At 44.9% G+C, this 21,359-nt stretch overlaps 1 pseudogene; it reads left to right on the top strand.

Annotated features, from left to right (window-relative positions):
- The window catches only part of LOC139530934 (DNA polymerase subunit gamma-1-like), a 28,831-nt pseudogene that overhangs the window by 6,366 nt on the left and 1,106 nt on the right, over nucleotides 1-21,359 (top strand).

Below are 21,359 nucleotides of genomic sequence, written 5' to 3'. Positions count from 1 at the left end.
AGATTATAACAGAACTATGCCAAGATGTTCAAAATGTTCATAAGTGACAAGCATGGTCAAATAATAATCATGAATAATTTTCAGTTGGCTTTTCATAGCCGATCATCAAGAGTTGAAAATAGCAGGTCCGGGACAGGTGGCGGTTCCATAACCGCAGGCAGAACAGCTGAAACTGGAATAGCAGCAGGGCCAGGTGGACTGGGGACAGCAAGGAGCCATCACGCCCGGCAGCCCCGACGCACGGTCCCAGGGCTCAGGTCCTCCGAGAGAGAGAAAGAAAGAGAGAAGGAGAGAATTAGAGAGAGCCAAGATTTTCAAAATGTTCATAAATGACAAGCATGGTCAAATAATAGTCAGGAATAAATGTCAGTTGGCTTTTCATAGCCGATCATTAAGAATTGAAAACAGCAGGTCTGGGACAGGTAGGGGTTCCATAACCGCAGGCAGAACAGTTGAAACTGGAATAGCAGCAGGGCCAGGCGGACTGGGGACAGCAAGGAGTCATCATGCCCGGTAGTCCTGACGTATGGTCCTAGGGCTCCGGTCCTCCGAGAGAGAGAAAGAAAGAGAGAAGGAGAGAATTAGAGAGAGCCAAGATTTTCAAAATGTTCATAAATGACAAGCATGGTCAAATAATAATCAGGAATAAAAGTCAGTTGGCTTTTCTAGCCGATCATTAAGAGTTGAACAGGTAGGGGTTCCATAACAGCAGGCAGAACAGTTGAAACTGGAACAGCAGCAAGGCCAGGTGGACTGGGGACAGCAAGGAGTCATCATGCCCGGTTTGCCGTGACGTATGGTCCTAGGACTCAGGTTCTCCGAGAGAGAGAAAGAAAGAGAGAACGAGAGAATTAGAGAGAGCATACTTAAATTCACACAGGACACTGGATAAGATAGGAGAAGTACTCCAGGTATAACCAACTGACCCTAGCCCCCCGACACATAAACTACTGCAGCATAAATACTGGAGGCTGAGACAGGAGGGGTCAGGAGACACTGTGGCCCCATCCGATGATACCCCCGGACAGGGCCAAACAGGAAGGATATAACCCCACCCACTCTGCCAAAGCACAGCCCCCACACCACTAGAGGGATATCTTCAACCACCAACTTACAATCCTGAGACAAGGCCGAGTATAGCCCACAAAGATCTCCACCACAGCACAAACCAAGGGGGGGCGCCAACCCAGACAGGAAGATCACGTCAGTAACTCAACCCACTCAAGTGACGCACCCCTCCTAGGGACGGCATGAAAGAGCACCAGTAAGCCAGTGACTCAGCCCCTGTAATAGGGTTAGGGGCAGAGAATCCCAGTGGAGAGAGGGGAACCGGCCAGGCAGAGACAGCAAGGGCGGTTCGTTGCTCCAGAGCCTTTCCGTTCACCTTCACACTCCTGGGCCAGACTACACTCAATCATATGACCTACTGAAGAGATAAGTCTTCAGTAAAGACTTAAAGGTTGAGACCGAGTCTGCGTCTCTCACATGGGTAGGCATGATCTCTATTATTGAATCTCTTGATCCTCTCCCTGATAATACTTTGTTAGTTACTTTTGATGTTGAGTCGTTATATACGAATATTCTACACGAGGGCGGTATTGAAGCTATGGAACCTGTTCTTCTGCAACGTGACCCTAATGAACTACCTTCCTGTGCACGCATTATAACATTGTCTGAAATAGTACTCACACACAACTACTTCATGTTTCTAAATGATTTCTTTATTCAGACGAAGGGTACTGCTATGGGATCCCCCATGGCTCCTAACTATGCTAAGTTGTATGTGGGTTACATGGAGAAACAGTCAATTTTCAATCCTCTCAAAAAAGTTTTCTTGCCTAACATCATTATTTGGAAATGGTATATTGATGATATTTTTGTTCTTTGGAGGGGTGATGCAAAACGGCTCCAGGCATTACATGCTTTTCTTAACTCTTGTTCTGAGCATCTGAGATTTACTATGCAATCTGACACACGTCAAATTAGTTGCCTTGATCTTCTGATCTGTGAGGATAATGTTCTATACATTGATCTTTACAGGAAATCTACTGATCGTAATAGTTTGTAATAGTTTGTTGAGGGACTGATAGTTGTCACCCGCTTCCCTTGAAAAGCAGTTTGCCCTACATCCAATTCTGTTGAATCAAAATAATTTGCAAAAAACAATCAGATTTCGACAGAAATATAGCTGAGACGCAAAGAAAATTCAAGGAGAGGGGGTACAAAAATGGTCAGATTAATACTGCTATTGAGAAAATTCAAAACAAACCTGATAAAGGAATTTGATTCCTATGTGTTCGTTTAATTATAACAATGAAAACACTCTGTCAGTTTATAAGAATTTGTAAGGTTCTTATTTGCATAAAATAGACAAAGACCAGCCACCAAATTAATCAATAGCGTTTATTCTTGAGAGATCTCTACTCAAAAAAACATCTACATTAGTTTATATATCACACACAGCGTCATAGCTTTCTAAATGTCCCTCCTCTTCTTCGACAAGGACAAAGCTGACCAAAAGTCCATTCCAACACACTAACGCACATACATTACACACTATATCTGGATTATCTCCTGAAGTCTCACCACAGTTTATTACCACTTAGCTGACAGTTCCAGTCCCCCCCAGATACGGAAAACCTAGAGTGGCTCTTGCTGTCTTCTCTTATCTCCACAGAGTTATAGCTTGGTCGGTTCAAACATAGGTTAATGATCCACTTAGTTTTCTTTAGGCACACACAGACATTCCTTTCTTCCCATGTACATACTACATAACCTCTTTCTTATGAACTAACATTATTTATCAATATAGAAAAACAGGGTAGAATTCAATTAGTTATAGTTATAGTTAAATGTATACATCGTTTAGTCATTTATTCATAAAATTCATAACAACCGAGACATGATCTTTTTCAAGGACAGTCTCGCAAAAAGAAGCATTCATGCGTTCTAACTACCTGCTATTCGAAGTGCTCTGAAAAAATGAAGAGAATTGTTCACAAACATTGGCACATTCTAAGATCCGATGACAGTATCGGTAAGGTGTTTTCGGACCCTCCCTTGGTCGTATTCTCGCGGGGCAGAAATCTCTGAGATCAATTGGTAAACTCTGATTTACCACCCCAAGATATCCCTGCACAGCGTATATTTGGGCCCCTACCAGATGGAAACTACAAGTGTAATGGCTGCGCTCAATGCAATGGAACTTATAAATGTAGATCCTTCAAACACCCCCAAACAGGGAAACAGATCCCAATCGAAGGTGTTATCACGTGCTCCACTAAGGCAGTTATTTATCTTATAACTTGTTTTTGTGGTATAAATAATGTGTGTAAAACAAAGCGGAAATTAAAAATACGAATCTCAGAGCATCGTAGCAACATTAGGTGCAAAAACTCGACTTATCCAGCTGCGGACCACTTTTTGGGAAGCAAACCACTCGATTTAGTCCCTTCGTTATATCGGCATCGGACATGTAACCCTCCCTGGGAGAGGGGGTGACCTCAACCATTTATTGTTAAAACGAAAGGCTGCCTGGATCTTTAATTTAAAGACCCTTGCTCCCTTCGGCCTCAACGTAGACTTTGATCTGAAGCCATTCTTGTGATTCTTGTGATTTTGCTATTGTAAATGTTTGTAGGCCTATGTAGCCAAATTTGATCTATGATCGTATGCTATCCTTTCATGTTTTTGGTATGTTATTTTTATATCTGAGAATTAACCAATGATATCAGGCCACACCCGGCCATGATTACAGACACCTGTGTGTGTCCTTTGACACTATATAAACTAGTCACTCCACAGTGTTTGTCATTATACCCTGATGAAGACAGCTTGTCTGTTGAAACGTTGGTTATTAGGTAGTTAAATGATTGCATCTGAGCTCCAAGAGTGTGGCTCTCCTTTAATTTTTCATGGGGCCTGGCTGCAGGGACAACATGATGGAACCCCAGGGGGAGGATGCCACGGAGTGTGTGCCCCATAGGTAGGTCAGAACAACAAACAGCTCAGGGACACGGGCACCAGGGGAAATGGAGACAAAAGACAAAGGCAGCACAGGGATGAGTCAATAAGCCAATAAGCATTACTGAATGAATTAGTTTTAATCAGTCAACCTATTGATTTGTTATTTTTTTAGCAGTACATCACTGGGTGTACTATACGTGCATCCACCAGAGGAAGTGTGTGTGTGTGTATATATACAGTGGGGAGAACAAGTATTTGATACACTGCCGATTTTGCAGGTTTTCCTACTTACAAAGCATGTAGAGGTCTGTAATTTTTATCATAGGTACACTTCAACTGTGAGAGACGGAATCTAAAACAAAAATCCAGAAAATCACATTGTATGATTTTTAAATAATTAATTTGCATTTTATTGCATGACATAAGTATTTGATCACCTACCAACCAGTAAGAATTCCGGCTCTCACAGACCTGTTAGTTTATCTTTAAGAAGCCCTCCTGTTCTCCACTCATTACCTGTATTAACTGCACCTGTTTGAACTCGTTACCTGTATAAAAGACACCTGTCCACACACTCAATCAAACAGATTCCAACCTCTCCACAATGGCCAAGACCAGAGAGCTGTGTAAGGACATCAGGGATAAAATTGTAGACCTGCACAAGGCTGGGATGGGCTACAGGACAATAGGCAAGCAGCTTGGTGAGAAGGAAACAACTGTTGGCACAATTATTAGAAAATGGAAGAAGTTCAAGATGACGGTCAATCACCCTCGGTCTGGGGCTCCATGCAAGATTTCACCTCGTGGGGCATCAATGATCATGAGGAAGGTGAGGGATCAGCCCAGAACTACACGGCAGGACCTGGTCAATGACCTGAAGAGAGCTGGGACCACAGTCTCAAAGAAAACCATTAGTAACACACTACGCCGTCATGGATTAAAATCCTGCAGCGCACGCAAGGTCCCCCTGCTTAAGCCAGTGCATGTCCAGGCCTGTCTGAAGTTTGCCAATGACCATCTGGATGATCCAGAGGAGGAATGGGAGAAGGTCATGTGGTCTGATGAGACAAAAATAGAGCTTTTTGGTCTAACTCCACTCGCCGTGTTTGGAGGAAGAAGAAGTATGAGTACAACCCCAAGAACACCATCCCAACCGTGAAGCATGGAGGTGGAAACATCATTCTTTGGGGATGCTTTTCTGCAAAGGGGACAGGACGACTGCACCGTATTGAGGGGAGGATGGATGGGGCCATGTATCGCGAGATCTTGGCCAACAACCTCCTTCCCTCAGTAAGAGCATTGAAGATGGGTCGTGGCTGGGTCTTCCAGCATGACAACGACACGAAGCACACAGCCATGGCAACTAAGGAGTGGCTCCGTAAGAAGCATCTCAAGGTCCTGGAGTGGCCTAGCCAGTCTCCAGACCTGAACCCAATAGAAAATCTTTGGATGGAGCTGAAAGTCCGTATTGCCCAGCGACAGCCCCGAAACCTGAAGGATCTGGAGAAGATCTGTAGGGAGGAGTGGGCCAAAATCCCTGCTGCAGTGTGTGCAAACCTAGTCAAGAACTACAGGAAACGTATGATCTCTGTAATTGCAAACAAAGGTTTCTGTACCAAATATTAAGTTCTGCTTTTCTGATGTATCAAATACTTATGTCATGCAATAAAATGCAAATTAATTACTTAAAAATCATACAATGTGATTTTCTGGATTTTTGTTTTAGATTCCGTCTCTCATAGTTGAAGTGTACCTATGATAAAAATTACAGACCTCTACATGCTTTGTAAGTAGGAAAACCTGCAAAATCGGCAGTGTATCAAATACTTGTTCTCCCCACTGTATATATATATGTATGTGTGTGTATGTATGTTTCTGTGACTTGCAGGGCCATCGAGAGTGTACAGAGTACAGTCATGGCCAAAAGTTTTGAGAATGACACAAATATTAATTTCCACAAAGTTTGCTGCTTCAGTGTCTTTAGATATTTTTGTCAGATGTTACTATTGAATACTGAAGTATAATTACAAGCATTTCATAAGTGTCAAAGGCTTTTATTGACAATTACATGAAGTTGATGCAAAGAGTCAATATTTGCAGTGTTGACCCTTTTTCAAGACCTCTGCAATCCGCCCTGGCATGCTGTCAATTAACTTCTGGGCCACATCCTGACTGATGGCAGCCCATTCTTGCATAATCAATGCTTGGAGTTTGTGGGTTTTTGTTTGTCCACCTGCCTCTTGAGGATTGACCACAAATTCTCAATGGGATTGAGGTCTGGGGAGTTTCCTGGCCATGGACCCAAAATATCGATGTTTTGTTCTCTGAGCCACTTTTGCCTTATGGCAAGGTGCTCCATCATGCTGGAAAATGCATTGTTTGTCACCAAACTGTTCCTGGATGGTTGGGAGAAGTTGCTCTCGGAGGATGTGTTGGTACCATTCTTTATTCATGGCTGTGTTCTAAGGAAAAATTGTGAGTGAGCCCACTCCCATGGCTGAGAAGCAACCCCACACATGAATGGTCTCAGGATGCTTTACTGTTGGCATGTGTCGTGGAAAATCATTTTCAAATACAACGCTTACCAGAACTTTTAAAATCAAACATGCTCTTTATTACAACTGTACAGCCCACTGGCATGTCCCCGCGGAACACACCCCGCGGAACACACCCCCCCCAGAAGTCCATTTCCTATATTTATACACACATAGTATTATGTCCCTCCCCTATGCAAATGAAGTTTCCTTTCTGAAGTCATTCCCCACCATCATCCTTTAGTTCAAGCTTCCTACTTGTTCACGCCCTATAACGCCATCTGCTTTCAATTAGTTTATAATGGTGGCTGTTCTCTTAGGCGCCTACATGTCTAGTCTCATGCACTTAAGGGAATCAGCAGACTATATATCTAGGTGTCCAATTTCCCTAGGCGCCTACGTGTCTCTGGTATGTGTCCTGAGTGGAATTTGTCAGACTATATGTGTCTGTTCTAGCATTAGTGTGTCCAGTTGCCCTTTGTTCTGCTCTCCCCTATCCTTAGTGTGTGCAATTGTCTTAGAAGTCTATTTTTAATGTTCAGCTAGCTTATGTTACTACTACAATCCCCCCTCTGGGGCTATTAAGCCACATAAATGATACAAATAAGACTATGGGATGGTAAATGAAAAAACCTATGATAAACAAGAAAATACAAAAAATAAAAACAAAGTGAAGCATATAAACCAACTAGACCAAACATCTCCAATATTCATAAGAGTAAAAGATTCAATCAGAAACATTAAAGAAAACCTAACTAGACCAAACAGTTCAACAACATCCTTACAAATAAGACAATCTCCTCTTTAACACATGGCACAGAAAAAAGGTTCTGGGTGATGGTTATGACCATCCTCATGAATTTTTGTACACCACTTGCAATAGTGACGCAAATGACACTTTTTGTGGACATGTATAAGTAAACATATATCTGAACTGGGTAATTGAACATATACATGGAAATCATCCTTACGAAAATCGTGACACGCATGACCAACCCCCCAATCACTTCATAGAGACAGTTAGGATTACCAAAGGGGCAGTCAAGAGGTCCTCCAACCGCATTGCAAGGCTTTCCATACTTATTGGTATAATTGCCTGGGCTTCCCGGTACAAAATTAATCACCACAGGAGAGTCATCTCTCATTACAGACATCTGTTTAACTGTTGTCTGAACCACAATTAACTTTACCAGGGGTATAACACAACAAACTACAATACCCAGAGTCAATAACCCTCCTTCCAACACGATGGCCATCCTAGCAAACATGGCTCCCCACTTTCCTAACGCTAGGACTAACCAATCCCATACAAGGGAGTCTAAACCAGTATTAGCCTTTACTTCTGCTCATAATCCTTTGAGTTTGTCCATAGCAATATTGGGAATAAAGGTGCAACAGTCATCCCCAAACATGACACAAACTCCACCCTTCTCCGCTAAGAGCCAATGGAGAGCCTGTCTATTTCGCCAAGTCATTTTACTGGTAGCCTGTACCTGTTCCTCCAACGCCGTTGGAGCCGAATCAGTATAGTTAATGAACATCTGTTGGTTATAATATATATAATTAATCCACTCTAAATTTTTATTTGGTGTCATCCACAAAAACATAGATTCAAATCCTGATTTAACTTCATCTCTTGCCTTGAACTCTCGAGGTACACCTCTAGGCTGGCCAATTGCATCAAGGTATACCTCAGGGTCTTCCTCATACTTCCTTTTAACTCTAGAATTAACAGAGTCATCGTGGGGTGATTTAATAATGGTAACCTGTTGAATTGTTCTAACTAAGACACAAAGACCAATCCATTCATTAGGCAATACATTCAACAATTTGTTTTTTCCACACATCCAGAAATTATCCGCAATACCTCTGTCTTGATTCTTTAGCATAGTGAGAGACGGTGCAACCTGAGTTATGTGACCACACAACCCTTTTCTATTCATAATCAACCCTTTATCATTACTTTTACGAACTCCCACATTCTCTAACACCCAAATAGTATCACTTCTACTGTGGTGTTTCCTACATCAATTCCTTCGGTGTGGTGTCTGTAAAAACATTCATATTTTCCTTCAATCACGGTACCTCTGTCTAATAGAGGTACAGTTAATTCAGTCCTAATGTTATAGGCATCACAATCATTGTCTCCCAACATGGTCTTATTCAACATAGTTTTACCCCTAGTGCTTACCCAGAGCAATCCTATATTCTATGTCACACAAGGGAATAGAATACTTTCTATTGGTACAATGGTCCTTTTTCCAACTTACACAGTTTTTAAATGATGACAGTTCAGAAACTATTAAAAGATCAGACAAATGTGATTTTCTACACAAAATACAATTGTCCATTCTGTGTTTGTTTGTCATATACTTAGCCCATTTGGACCACTCGTTCTTCACTACTTCTTCTCGTGTGCTGTCCTTGAGTGGTTCTAATATATCTAATTCTGTCGCTTTTTCAATGTTCTTATCTTGAGGTAGATCATTAGAGTTTATCAGAAAGTTCCAAATGTCAGTAAAAAACTCTCCTGACTCTGATGTCTCAGGTTGCTTTGTGGGTACAGTGATCTGCTTGGTAAGGGAGGTCGATGTCATCTCAGTGGTAGCTACTGTGGTCGTCACAGCAGCCGCCACCCTTGTCGTTGTCACAGGTTCTTCCTGTTCAGGTGCAGGGGTAGGATCAATCTTAATGACCATGGTGCTACTCCCTTCGGTCACTGTTGTTCTTGTTATTTCAACTATTAATTCTTCACCTTCAACTGGTTCAATCTGATTCATGATGAGCACCCTCTCGTCTTTTTCTTTGATTAATGTCAGGTCACATCCTTTCGGATCCCAAACGACTTGTCCCTTTGTTTGGTGATGTGTCCATCCACAGAGTGCCATCTCCGGTAAGGGTTTGATCCTTATGATTGAGATAGACTTCAGTTCTCCAGCTTCTGTTATAAGTTGAGGTGGAACAGAGATTCAAACCTTGTCAGTCTTTTTGGATTGTTCGCTGGATGGTAGAGGACCTTGGGCTCAGCCAGGGGAATATCGCCGTCCCAAGGAGGAGTTGGAAGCAGCGAAGGCTGAGAGGCGCTGGTATGAGGAGGCAGCGCGTCGACGCGGTTGGGAGCCCGTGAGTCAGACCCAAAAATTTATTGGGGGGGGGCACACGAGGAGTGTGGCAAAGCCGGGTAGGATACCCGAGCCAACTCCCCGTGCTTACCGTGGAGGTAGAAGGCGTCGTACTGGTAAGACACCGTGTTATGCGGTAAAGCGCACGGTGTCCCCAGTACGCGTGCTTAGCCCAGTGCGGGCTATTCCACCTTGCCGCACTGGGAGGGCTAAGTTGGGCATCGAGCCGAGTGCCATGAAGCCGGCCCAACGTATCTGGTCTCCAGTACGTCTCCTCGGGCCGGCGTACATGGCACCAGCCTTACAGGTGGTGTCCCCGGTTCGCCTGCATAGCCCAGTGCGGGCTATTCCACCTCGCCGCACTGGCAGGGCTACGGGGACCATTCAACCTGGTAAGGTTGGGGAGGCTCGGTGCTCAAGAGCACGTGTCCTCCTTCACGGTCCGGTATACCCGGTGCCACCTCCATGTACCAGTCCTCCGGTGGCAGCCCCCCGTACCAGGCTGTCTCTCCGGGTTCTCTCTCCAGCTGTTTCCTCCTCTCCAGCGCAGCCAGTGCCTAGACCACGCACCAGGCTGTCTCTCCTTCTCCTCCCTACAGAGCCGTCCTGCCATGACCAGCCAGAGCCGTCCTGCCATGACCTGCCAGAGCCGTCCTGCCATGACCTGCCAGAGCCGTCCTGCCATGACCTGCCAGAGCCGTCCTGCTATGACCTGCCAGAGCCGTCCTGCTATGACCTGCCAGAGCCGTCCAGCCAGGACCTGCCAGAGCCGTCCAGCCAGGACCTGCCAGAGCCGTCCAGCCAGGACCTGCCAGAGCCGTCCAGCCAGGACCTGCCAGAGCCGTCCAGCCAGGATCTGCCAGAGCCGTCCAGCCAGGACCTGCCCATGCTCTACCAACTGAGCCACACAGGTCCACTGCCCGCTCCGTTAAGATCTCTATCTAACGTCTTACTATTACCTTTATTTATTTATTTTGTCTCTACTTTCTTACCTCTTCTCCATATTCTTATTGTTTGATCCTATGGTCAATTTACTAGTGAGTCAAGCCACCCCTGTTCTCCTTTTTATCCTGGCCACTCGATTTTGCACCGCTGTCTACCCTGCAGGCTATTTTTAGACCGTAGCTTCTGTAGACACAGAGTGTCTTTCCCTCTTTCTTTGTTTCACAGTACGTAAATTCTTATGTCCTGGATTTCACTATTTATCTTAACCTACCTAGATTCATTTTTAACTTTATAGTATAATTTCAATTTATTGGCGCTCCTACTTTCTGTTTTGTTACACACTTTTCTATCCGTATTTATACTATTCGGTTAACGCCTTTTTAAGTATTTTTATTTATTATTTGTTTTGACACCGTTTTTAGTAATTCTACTATGATCGCTTATTACTTTATCACATCAGTGTTTTTATCCTTGATTACAACTTATTTTTACTTCGATGTTTCTTAATTTCGTTCCCTCTATCTTAGTATTTAGAGGCACCCTTCCTCCACGTTCTACTCTGTCACAGGAAGACTGCGCACTCCTCCTCTGGACGCTCTGCCTAAACACACACACACAACTTGTCTTTCCTTCCCAATGTTCCTTTTATTATTTTTTTTACACAGATCTACTCATTATTTACAACATTTTCATTCATACTTTTATGTTTCATCCGTTCATTCAATCCCTTTGTTTTTACCTCAAAACAACTTAGTCTTTCTTTATTGACTTAATTCACTTCCTCCTACATAAGCCTAGACTGCTAAGATTTCTACAATATGACGAGACTACTGTCTAATCGGATCAGCTTGTCTTCATATCCTATTCACCCCCCCAATACTGATCTTTTCTTCTATTATTAGAGTAGTATTGTGGCGTGACCTACTGAATTACAAAACCTTGTTAGCTAGACAGAGCGGTTTTTTATTCGCAGGATTTCTTTTGCATTTGAACGCCGCACAATCGGGCCAACGTTTTTCCTGCACCTACATATTTCACCCGTACAGTCCTCCTTTCAGAGCGGAAACTATGAATATTTATTTAACTACTGATTTATGTTTTGACCGTATAAGTTACTTTTGCAGTTGAACGCCGCACAATCGGGCCAACGTTTTCCTACAACCTACTGATTTATGCTTTGACCGTATAAGCTACTTTTGCAGTTGAACGCCGCACAATCGGGCTAACGTTTTCCTACAACCTACTGATTTATGCTTTGACCGTATAAGCTACTTTTGCAGTTGAACGCCGCACAATCGGGCTAACGTTTTCCTACAACCTACTGATTTATGCTTTGACCGTATAAGCTACTTTTGCTCTAATGTTCAAAATGCCACCACTTATTCTTTTTACCATATCTTTAGATATGTGAATTGTTCTATTTACTTTTGAATTGTCCCTATATTTTACACAGCCAGCCTTCTCAGCCAGATGCACAAACAACCGCATCATTTAAGCTACACATTCGAACGGTCTGATCTGAACGAGCGCATGCATGCCCACTCCGCTAAACACCTAACACAAGCAAAGTTCACATCGCCTATTCACTCATTTTCTATACATGCGCATGCATTTATATTTAATACAATTCCCCAAATTACACATACATGCAAATTTATTTGAATTCAAAAGTTCTTTCGTTTTTACTGGTTTCTTTTTAGGAAATTTGAAAGAGAGACTTACATGGCGCCCCTCTCGCTGAGACAGGATCTCTGAAGCAATCTTACACAAACATTTCAACTATTGTAAGAACTTGCTTACCGTCTAGTTGGGCGGCCACCCTTGTTTGCCAGATTGTCCAAAGAAACTATCTCCAGCCCTGAACGCCATTCCTCAGTCCCTGTCCCTCCTGGCTCAGCTCGCCAAATCTGTCGTGGAAAATCATTTTCAAATACAACGCTTACCAGAACTTTTAAAATCAAACATGCTCTTTATTACAACTGTACAGCCCACTGGCATGTCCCCGCGGAACACACCCCGCGGAACACACCCCCCCCAGAAGTCCATTTCCTATATTTATACACACATAGTATTATGTCCCTCCCCTATGCAAATGAAGTTTCCTTTCTGAAGTCATTCCCCACCATCATCCTTTAGTTCAAGCTTCCTACTTGTTCACGCCCTATAACGCCATCTGCTTTCAATTAGTTTATAATGGTGGCTGTTCTCTTAGGCGCCTACATGTCTAGTCTCATGCACTTAAGGGAATCAGCAGACTATATATCTAGGTGTCCAATTTCCCTAGGCGCCTACGTGTCTCTGGTATGTGTCCTGAGTGGAATTTGTCAGACTATATGTGTCTGTTCTAGCATTAGTGTGTCCAGTTGCCCTTTGTTCTGCTCTCCCCTATCCTTAGTGTGTGCAATTGTCTTAGAAGTCTATTTTTAATGTTCAGCTAGCTTATGTTACTACTACACATGACACAGGACTGATGGTAGCGCTCACCTTGTCTTCTCCGGACAAGCTTTTTTCCGGATGCCCCAAACAATCGGAAAGGGGATTCATCAGAGAAAATGACTTCACCCCAGTCCTCAGCAGTCCAATCTCTGTACCTTTTGCAGAATATCAGTCTGTCCCTGATGTTTTACCTGGAGAGAAGTGGCTTCTTTGCTGCCCTTCTTGACACCAGGCCATCCTCAAAGTCTTCGCCTCACTGTGCCTGCAGATGCACTCACACCTGCCTGCTGCCATTCCTGAGCAAGCTCTGTACTGGTGGTGCCCCGATCCCGCAGCTGAATCAACTTTAGGAGACGGTCCTGGCGCCTGCTGGACTTTCTTGTGCGCCCTGAAGCCTTCTTCACAACAATTGAACCGCTCTCCTTGAAGTTCTTGATGATCCGATAAATGGTTGATTTAGGTGCAATCTTATTGGCAGCAATATCCTTGCCTGTGAAGCAAGGATTTTTGTGCAAAGCAATGATGACGGCACGTGTTTCCTTGCAGGTAACCATTATTGACAGAGGAAGAACAATGATTCCAAGCACCACCCTCCTTTTGAAGCTTCCAGTCTGTTATTCGAACTCAATCAGCATGACAGAGTTATCTCCAGCCTTGTCCTCGTCAACACTCACACCTGTGTCAATGAGAGAATCACTGACATGATGTCAGCGGGTCCTTTTGTGGCAGGGCTGAAATGCAGTGGAAATATTTTTGGGGGATTCAGTTCATTTGCATGGCAAATTAATTGCAATTAATCTGACCACTCTTCATAACATTCTGGCGTATATGCAAATTGCCATCATACAAACTGAGGCACCAGCCTGTGAAAATTAATATTTGTGTCATTCTCAACTTTTGACCACGACTGTACTGTGAGCAGAAAGGTAAGGAGCAGCCTAGGTGTTTGGATAACGGCCTCTGATGACCTCATGCTGACCGACAGCTCGCTGTGGCAGACGGTAAAACCCTGTCGCACAAGCGTGAACACAGGATTGGTCTGTCTTCATGACACCTCCTGGATGACCGTTTTTAATAGCTGGAATGTATACATTCAATGATAACTGTGTAATAAAGAAGTACACACAGAAAATGAACTGCCCATATCAACCAGGAATTCTGTGCAAATATCAAATATGCTCTTCTGTCAAATAGTTCAACAGGTGGTTGTCTTTCCTGTGCTGACCTGTAGGTGGAGTTGAGTCATCTTGAGAGTGTCAGAGGAGAATGGCGGCAGCGTGACGAGGACCAAGAGAAATGAGGTGAACTGTCCTCTCCATAGAGATGGGACGAGGGCACACCTCCTCTCTTTGACATTGATCAATTCTTGTGGCAAGTGCACCCTCTCTGTGTTTCCCAACCCTGGTCCTTGAGTACCCCCAACAGTACACATTTTTATTGTAACCCTGGACAAGCACACCTTAACTAATCACCAAGTCCTCAATGACTTTGTCCAGGGCTACAATGAAATTGTGTACTTTTGGGCAACACTGCTCTCTCTATGGTCCGCCGCGACACCAACTATTACCGCAATGATCTTTAGGGTTAATGATCTTTAGGGTTGAGTAACCGGGTGGTAGCCGGCTAGTGATGGCTATTTAACAGTCTGATGGTCTTGTGATAGAAGTTGTTTTTCAGCCTCTCGGTCCCACCTTTGGTGCACCTGTACTGACCTCACCTTCTGGATGATAGCGGGGAGAACAGGCCATGGCTCGGGTGGTTGATTTCCTTGATAAACTTTTTGGTGTTCCTGTGACATCAGGTGCTGTAGGTGTCCTGGAGGGCAGGCAGTGTGCTCCCGGTGATGCGTTGGGCAGACCGCACCACCCTCTGGAGAGCCCTGCGATTGCTGGCGGTGCAGTTGCCGTACCAGGCGGTGATACAGGCCTGGATGCTTTCAATTGTGTATCTGTAAAGGTTTGAGGGTCTTAGGGGCCAAGCTGAATTTCTTCAGCCTCCTGAGGTTGAAGAGGCACTGTTGCACTCATAAATGCTTAAGAGACTGTTTTGGCTACAGGATGAAAACGACAACAACGTGGGCAGCCCCTTCTCCAATGACTTTCTGTCCAAGATGGAGGACGGGACCCTGAGGGCGGGGCAGGGGGGCACCAACGCCACCCGGGCTTTGGAGATCAATAAGATCTCCTTCTGGAGGAACACTCAGAAAACACCTAGGCTCCACTGTATGTGGACCGTTGCATGTAAGAATGACTTCATAAATAGGAATTCAATTGACTTAATGGAGAAAACAATGGTTGAAGACATACTGCATTTACATTGCTAATCATCATGATCATACACAATAAAACATCTGAAAGGACTGATCCTACAGGGTTAAAGTACAGTTGTTATCATGTCTGTGTCCTGGCAGCTCCCAGAAGGTGGTGTGGCTGAGGAAAGGGGAGCTCCATCGCACTGTCAGCAGGCATGAGGAGGGGCAGTATGGCGCCATCTGCCCCAGGTCTTCACTGCGGGAACCGTCACCTGCAGGGCTGAGGAACCAACGTGGCTGACTGCCAGCAACACTCAGGTAAGAGAATAGAGAGAAAAAAATATGGGGGGGAAAGGGCGTAAGTGGACTGGACAATACAGATTTTTAATGGAACCACTGACATAGCCTTTGCGTGCTGTCTGTGCAGCGGGATCGAGTGGGCAGTGAGCTGAAGGCCATGGTACAGGGTACCACCTGGTGGGGATGGACGTGGACTGCCAGGAGCTGTGGATTGCTAACCGGGCTAGGAGAGGCCCACTTCGCTGGCATGCACAGTGAGACCTCACTCCTGGCACTGATACTCAGCTTGATGCAGCATTCATTTTATGAGAATCATCAGAAATGTGAGTTTCTGACAACTTCCAAACAATGTTTATGCAAGCGCCCAAGAAAGTCGGCAATCTAATGGGGAACTCATGTTACAGAACATTCCCAGTCAGAATATTTAAGTGTCTGTTTGCATTTTGTCACAGATATATTTTTACACAACATACATCATGTTACAAAAGGTGGCATATATCTGAATACTTGAGAAATCCATTGACAATAATAAATGTAGCCAGTTACTGTATGTCCATGCTGCACAGTGTTTGGCTGGATGACCCTGCAGGGCAAGAAGAGCCAGGGCACTGACTTGTACAGCCGCACCGCCGACACGGTGGGCATCAGCCGCGAGCATGCCAAGGGCTTCAACTACAGGCGCATCTACAGAGCCGGGCAGCCCTTTGCCAAGTGCCTGCAATTCAACCTCAGCCAGCCGTAGGCCACCAGCAACCCGGCAGATGTATGCCCTCATCAAGGGCCTAGGCAGGTACAGGAAGGATAGTGGTGGATCGGATTTAGTTAGTGATGACCCTCTGTGTCTGAAATGTCACGCTTGGAAATATAATGTACCATTTCAGACGCAGACCTAGTGATCAAAGCGCTTCAGATTGTAAGGATGAGGGCGGGGGTAACTCACCTCATCCACTACCAGTGTGTAGTATCACAGAGGGGTACAGGACAGTTAAGATTATGGCAGTTCAGAGCTATACTGTGAAAGTCATAAAGTAATCTCTGCTTGCTCTTTTGGAGGTGTAAGCTTGGATCTAAGCACTTTAAATGCATCTACACTGAACAAATATAAACGCAAGATGTTAAGTGTTGGTTTCATGAGCTGAAATAAAATATCCCAGAAATGTTCCAATGCACAACTTATTTCACTCAATTTTGTGCACAAATTTGTTTACGTCCCTGTTAGTGAGCATTTCTCCTTTGCCAAGATAATCCATCCACCTGACGGGTGTGGCATATCAAGATGCTGATTAAACTGCATGATCATTACACAGGTGGACCTTGTGCTGGGGACAAAAGTGTTGTCACACAATGGCACAGATGTCTCATTTTGAGGGAGCGTACAGTTGGCATGCTGACTACAGGAATGTCCACCAGCGCTGTTGCCAAATAATTTAATGTTCTGTACCATAAGCCGCCTCAAACGTCATTTTAGAACATTTGGCAGTATGTCCAACCGGCCACACAACCACAGACCATGTGTAACAGTATAGCTTCCGTCCCTCTCTCTGCCCCTACCTGGGCTCAAACCAGGGACCTTCTGCACACATAGACAACAGTCACCCTTGAAGCATCGTTACACATCGCTCCACAAAAGCCGCGGCTCTTGCAGAGCAAGGGGTACAACTACTTCAAGGTCTCAGAGCGAGTGACGTCACCGATTGAAACGCTATTAGCGCACACCCTGCTAACTAGTTAGCCATTTCACACTGGTTACATAAGCATGCCAAGAATTTCTGCAAAAACTACCATCTCTGTGTAGCTCCTCTGCGTGCTCTTCGTCCTCACCAGGGTCTTGATCTGACTGCAGTTTGGCGTCGTAACCGACTTCAGTGAGTAAATGCTCACCTTCGATGGCCACTGGCACGCTGGAGAAGTGTGCTCTTCACAGATGAATCCCGGTTTCAACTGTACCAGCCAGATGGCATTGTGTGGGTGAGCGGTTTGCTGATGTCAACGTTGCGAACAGAGTGCCCCATGGTGGGGTTATGGTATGGGCAGTCATAAGCTACGGACAATGAACACAATTGCATTTTATTGATGGCATTTTGCACAGAGACACCGTGACGAGATCCTGAGGCCCATTGTCATGCCATTCATCCACTGCCATCCCCTCATATTTCAGCATGATAATGCACAGCCCCATGTGGCAAGGATCTTTACACAATTCCTGGAAGCTGAAAATGTCCCAGTTCTTCCATGGCCTACATACTCACTAGACATGTCACTCATTGAGCATGTTTGGGATGCTCAGTTTGGCTTTCAACTTGCTCTTGAAAGTTGTAATATTAGAATGCACAAGGTGCACTTTCGAAATGGGGTAGTGCATCATCAGTTTTGCTCTTGTCATGTCAGTCATTGCAGACCTTAGAACTATTTATAACTTGTCAGAAATGTCTAGATCATCTAACCCATGTCAGCTGTTTTTTAGCTAGTTTTTTAATATTTTAAAAACAATTTTTTTTCTCCCCTTTTCTCCCCAATTTTCGTGGTATCCAATCGCTAGTAATTACTATCTTGTCTCATCGCTACAACTCCCGTACGGGCTCGGGAGAGACGAAGGTCGAAAGCCACGCGTCCTCCGAAGCACAACCCAACCAAGCCGCACTGCTTCTTAACACAGCGCGCCTCCAACCCGGAAGCCAGCCGCACCAATGTGTCGGAGGAAACACCGTGTACCTGGCCCCCTTGGTTAGCGCGCACTGCGCCCAGCCCGCCACAGGAGTCGCTGGAGCGCGATGAGACAAGGATATCCCTACCGGCCAAACCCTCCCTAACCCGGACGACGCTAGCCCAATTGTGCGTCGCCCCACGGACCTCCCGGTCGCGGCCGGCTGCGACAGAGCCTGGGCGCGAACCCAGAGACTCTGGTGGCGCAGCTAGCACTGCGATGCAGTGCCCTAGACCACTGCGCCACCCGGGAGGCCGTAGCTAGGTTTTTTAACCCATAGATTTTGTTGTAATGTTTGTCACTCAAATATCAAATGAATACACATTAGACATGGCAAAATGTATATAATTGCAAGACAATGAGCTTTAAAACTGTAAAATGTTCTCTGCACCGCATGACAAAATGTGTAGAATTGCAGGAAATAAGCTTTAAACCTGCTAAATGTTCTCTCCACCAAGAAGAGGGATGTGAACAGTTTCTGTCATGAACAGTGCTTGTGCCATAGAAATACATGTGGTGTGTGCATGGGGGGTGCGGGATGTTCCCTAATGCTGGAAGGGGGGCCTGAGTGAAAAAGTTTGGGAACCCCTGATAAGACTTTATTACCCCCTTGGGGAAATGTGGTTTGCGGCTTTGTGCATACATAAAAACACATAATCAAAGGACATACAGACAAATACAGGAAGAAAAAGTGAAATTCATGAGTGATCGATGATCATCATTATCAGGTTCCTTCAGTTCTGCAAAAAAACAAAGGTATAGTGGTTAGAGATACTACATGACCAAAAGTATATGTGGACACCTGCTCGTCGAACATCTCATTCCAAAATCATGGGCATTAATATGGAGTTGGTCCCCCCTTTGCTGCTATAACAGCCTCCACTCTTCTGGGAAGGATTTTCACTAGATGTTGGAACATTGCTGCGGGGACTTGCTTCCATTCAGCCACTAGCATTAGTGAGATCGGGCACTGATGTTAGCTGTTTAGGCCTGGCTCGTAGTCAGTGTTCTAATTCATCCCAAAGGTGTTCGATGGGGATGAGGTCATGGCTCTATGCAGGCCAGTCAAGTTCTTCCACACCGATCTCGACAAACGATTTCTGTATGGACCTTGCTTTGTGCACGGGGGCATTGTCATGCTGAAACAACTTTTGTTGCCACAAAGTTGGAAGCACAGAATCGTCTAGAATGTCATTGTATGCTGTATCGTTAAGATTTCCCTTCACTGGAACTAAGGGGCAGTTAACCGGGGAAGCTCTAGCAGGGCAGAAATTTGACAAACTGACTTGTTGGAAAGGTGGCATACTATGACGGTGTCACGTTGAAAGACAATCAATCAAATGTATTTATAAAGCCCTTTTTACATCTGCTGATGTCACAAAGTGCTATACAGAAACCCAACCTAAAACCCCAAACAGCAAGCAATGCAGATGTAGAAGCACGGTGGCTAGGAAAAACTCCCTAGAAAGGCAGGAACATAGGAAGAAACCTAGAGAGGAACCAGGCTCTGAGGGGTGGCCAGTCCTCTTCTGGCTGTGCCAGGTGGAGACTAACGGTACATGGCCAAGATGTTCAAATGTTCATAGATGACCAGCAGGGTCAAATAATAATAATCACAGTGGTTGTAGAGGGTGCAACAGGTCAGCACCTCAGGAGTAAATGTTAGTTGGCTTTTTATAGCTGATCATTCAGAGTTAGAGACAGCAGGTGCGGTACAGAGAGTCGAAAACAGCAGGTCCGGGACAAGGTAGCTGTAGCCATTCTACTGCCAATGTTTGTCTTTGGAGATTGCATGGCTGTGTGCTCAATTTTATACACCTGTCAGCAACGGGTGTGACTGAAATAGCCGAATCCACTAATTTGAAGGGGTGTCCACATACTTTTGGTGATGTAGTGTATTTTTGAACCGGGCAATAATGTCAGCTTTGTATGAACTGAAGTCCTTCACAAGCACTGATCCTGAATTCCAAATCGACCCACTAGCCCTTCCCCCCTAGATACCCCTGTAGATCTGGCTAGGAACACACATTTTCACATTCTATCTCACCCACTCATTATTTGGGTGTGCAGTTCTATCAGAAGATGAAGTGGGAGGTGGCAGGCCAGTGTTTGTGGTCTGGAGGTACGTTCAACAAGCTGGAGAACATCGCCCACCCAGCTCAGCCGGCCACCCCTGTCCCGGGCTGCAGGATCAGCAGAGCACTGGAGCCTCAGACCGTGAAGGATGAGGTCTGGAGAACTTATGCAAAACACAATCATAAAAGCACATAAAATGTACATAATTATAACACACACACATAACACACTCAATCATAAGACAGACTGTCTGACACTCAAACACACACTTGTTGTAGATGAAGAGATTAACGTGTGTGTGTGTCAGTTCATCACCAGCAGGGTGAACTGGGTGGTACAGAGCTCGGTGGTGGACTACCCCCACTCTTATGCTGGTGGCCGTACGCTGACTGATGGAGGAGCATGACATTGACGGATGCTTCTGTATTAGTATTCATAATGAGGTGCGCTACCTGGTCCGCAGTGAAGACCGCTACTGTGCAGCACTGGCTCTGCAGATCACCAACCTGCTCATACACACTGCTCATACACTGTCTCCTGCTGACCTCTTACAGGGTCACCCTAGCAAAAGATCTAACATCAATGGTCTTTTCGGGCTAAATAATACATAAATGATCATGTGGTCATTTAAATGGTTGGGATGTAGCTTATTGTAAGTTAAAATTGAAAGTATTGTCATTCATAGCCCGTGAATTACTCATTTTACATAATGTCTCAAACGTCTGTTCAATAAGCTGCTTATGTGTTCGTCCATCTTTTATCGTTGTGCTTTAAGTTTGTTTGCCCATGCGCTGAGTATGCAGGGCATGCCCCAGTCATTGGCTTTCTTCAGTGCCGTGGACATTGACCAGTGTCTGAGCAAGGAGGTGACCATGGACTGTGTGACTCCCTCCAACCCCACAGGGCTGGAGTGCAGATATTGCCTACCATAGGGTGTCATGTATATCATCATTGTACTTCATTCTTTAAAGTCTTTGCGTTGCAATATTGTAGTGTGAATGTGATGGAAATCAGATCTATACTTA

Source organism: Salvelinus alpinus, chromosome 9, assembly GCF_045679555.1.
Source record: "Salvelinus alpinus chromosome 9, SLU_Salpinus.1, whole genome shotgun sequence".
Lineage (NCBI taxonomy): Eukaryota > Metazoa > Chordata > Actinopteri > Salmoniformes > Salmonidae > Salvelinus > Salvelinus alpinus.
Note: the sequence above shows the minus strand (reverse complement) of the source record. Positions and strands in the feature narration are given on the sequence as shown.